This window comes from Erinaceus europaeus, chromosome 2 (assembly GCF_950295315.1).
Source record: "Erinaceus europaeus chromosome 2, mEriEur2.1, whole genome shotgun sequence".
Lineage (NCBI taxonomy): Eukaryota > Metazoa > Chordata > Mammalia > Eulipotyphla > Erinaceidae > Erinaceus > Erinaceus europaeus.
Genome location: NC_080163.1, coordinates 67714997 through 67718346, shown reverse-complemented (window position 1 = coordinate 67718346; position 3350 = coordinate 67714997).

Here is a 3350-nt window from a genome sequence, read left to right as displayed (position 1 = left end):
AAATGTTCAGGGACCCACATTCAAACTCACGATTCCCATCTGCAGGGGGACACTTCATAAGAGGTGAAACAGTGCTGCAGATATCGCTCTCTCGGCTGCTACGGTCATTTACTATGACCTCTCATAGGTAGTGGCAATTTTTTACTAGTGACTTAATACTGATTTACAAAATTATAAGACAATAGGGGAATAACTTCATAACATTCCCACCACCAGTTCTGTGTCCCCATTTCCTCCATCAGAAACTGCAGTAGTTCTGCCATGGATTAAATTTATAACAATCTACATAACTATATATTAATATATATATTGGCATATATCTATATAAAATTGCCAAGTATATATTTTTATAGGGTCCTGCCTTCATTTCTTTTTGTTAAGAGTGTCTGATTTTTTCATTATTATTATCATTATTTATTGGATAGAAACAGTTAGAAATTTAGAGAGAAGAAGGAGACAGACAGGAAGATAGAAGGACAACTACAGTACTGTTTCACCATTCATAAAGCTTTTCCCGTGCAGGTGGGAACCAACGGCTTGAACCCAGGTCCTTGAGCATTGTAACACGTGTGCTTAACCAAGTCACCACCACCTGGCCCCTCATTTGCTTTCTACGTCAAACCTACACCTATTATTATTTCTGAATGTCCTTCTTCTCCCCCCCTTTTTTTTCTTTTTCTCTTTCAAATAAGAGAAACACTGTCTGACTTCCTCTGGCGTTTTCCAGATTTGCTCCCCTTTCAATGATGGTATAAAAATAAGGTTCTCAGTGACAAATGCTTTTGGGTCCTTGTGGAATTGGGATTCAAAACCTATGTTTTTGTTTGTTTGTTTCCCTCTCTTTTACCCCTCTAGGAGTGTGGAGCAAAGTTATTTTTGGGGAGCAGAAGGTAGGAGTTCTAGCTTCTATAACTGTTTCTCTGCTGTACATGGGCATTGGAAGGTCAATCCATACTCCCTGCCTGTTTATATTTTTCCCTAGTGTGGTAGGGTTCGGGAGAGGTGATGTTTCAGGATACATTGTTGAGGTCACTACCAAGGGAGGTTAAGATGGAATCAGTAGCACCTGCAACTGGATTACTGAAAGGAAGTTAGATATAAAACAGGGCCAAATGTTTAATAACAGGAACCAAAAAGTGTTCTCATTGTTTTCTATCTTCACTCGTTTCTCTTGGTCTTTATACAATAAATAGTATATAAAGTATTTTTAAAATAATCCACAATATCTCTATTCATTTTACATCTAAATTATGTGTTTTTTATTCTTTCAATTTTCATTTTACAGATAGAGGGTGAAATGCAGAAAGGGAGAGAGATAGAAAAGAGACCACAGCACCACTTCACTACTTGTGAAATTACGTCTTTGCATGTTTCTCCCAAGTGGTGGGTAAAGACTTGATCCTGGGTTTTCATATATGGTAAATTGTGTGTTTTATGAGGTGAGCTATCTCCCAGCTCCCAAATTATATTTGTTTTCTTGTCTTCCCTTCCTTTCTATATTACCTGTCATCTATCAATCTATCTATCTATCTATCATCTATATAATCTCACTGTTGAGTCTTCAATGCTCTGGGCTAACTTCTTTAGATAAAAGAGAGAAAGTACATGTGTTTCTGTGAGAGAGAAGGGGGGGGAGATGGAACACAACAATGAGGCTTTCTTTAGTACAGTAGTTCTCCCATGTAATGTACCAGGGCCTTGAACTTGGGTTGCACAAATGGCATAGCAGATGACCTATCAGGTGAGTTATCGCACAGATTCTTCATTTTTTCACATCAAAAATGAATTATCTACCTGGAAGTGTTTTAAGTTCTGTATGAGATAAATACTTTGTGAGTGAATAATTAACTTAAGGGGGAATAATTTTTTGACTTTTTTGCATTTTGTATTTATGTGTTCAATAACAGTATTTGTGGCAACTTGTTTATACTTGTGAAAAGTGTTTTAATTATAACTTTCAGATTGTCTTCAAATATTTATTCTATTGTCATCATTGTTGCAATTTCTATTTTCTTGAAATTTATACTGTTTCTTATAAATGTTGTGAGTTATTTATAAGATAAATTAACATTTGAGCCAATTGTTATTATTTGTTTTACCAGAGCACTCTGTTCAGCTGCCAGGGATTGAATCTGGGTCCTCTCATTCTTCAGGAATTAAAGTCTGTTTTGCTGCTAATGATGCCCTTTCACTCAACCCTCAGACAATTACTTAGAGTAAAAGATATTACTTGGTTTTATACCATGATATTTATGTACTATAAATGCTAATGTCCCTAAAAAGATTATTTTCATTTTATAATTGTGTGTGTGTTTTAAAAACTCCCTTAACAAGTCAAAATGACTAGCAATTGCATTTCCTTGTGTTAATTTTAATTTTAATTAATTTATTTATTTTTAACCAGAACACTGTTCAGTTCTGGCTTATTGTGGTGCAGGGGACTGAACCTGGGATGTTAGAGTCTCAGGCATGAGAGTCTGTTTTGCATAACCATTATGCTATCTACCCTCTGCTTCTTGTGCTAATTTTTCATTATTTCTTGTATCCCTTTTCTTCCCTGCCACATCAGCTCTGTGATACATTTGTAGATATTTATCTGTAAATGACATTTATCTTTGTAGAATCAAGCTGCAAAGTTAAGTGGTGATATATTCTAAAGGAAAAAAAAATTATCAGATTTCATCATTGAGACATAATTCCCCAACATTCTGTAGTAGTATGTTCTTCTCTCTTCTGAGTTTCTGAATAGTCTTTGTTAAGTTGTACCCCATTGAAGATTCAACCTGCATTGTCCTTTGCTTCATTTCCTTAGAGTACATCTATGAGTGAGATCACCCGGTATTTATTCTTCTCCAGCTAGCTTAACTGAATCAACATGATTGCCTGTAGTTCATTTCATGCTGCAGAGAAGGAGAATATATCATTGTTTCTTACAGTTGTGTAGCAATCCATTGTGTTTATATGCCACAACTTCTTTAACCATTCATCTGTGTTTAGACATTTGAATTGTTTCCAAATATTTGCTATTAAAAATAGGACTGTCATCAACATGCATGTATATTGATCTTTTTTGGATAGATAAATGAGAGAGGAATCACTGAGTTATATAGGTTGATTTTTTAAATTTTTTTACAAAATAGAAATATTGACAAGACCAGAGGATAAGAAGGATACAATTCCACACAATTCCCACCACCAGAGTTCCATACTGTTTTCTGCAGTGGTTATGCTAATTTGCACACCCACAAATAATGTTGGAAGGGTTACTTTTCACAGAGATGTTATTTTTGCTCCCTCTTTTCTTTGCATATCTGCTCAGTTTTTGGTTTGCATTTTCTTTCATCTCATAT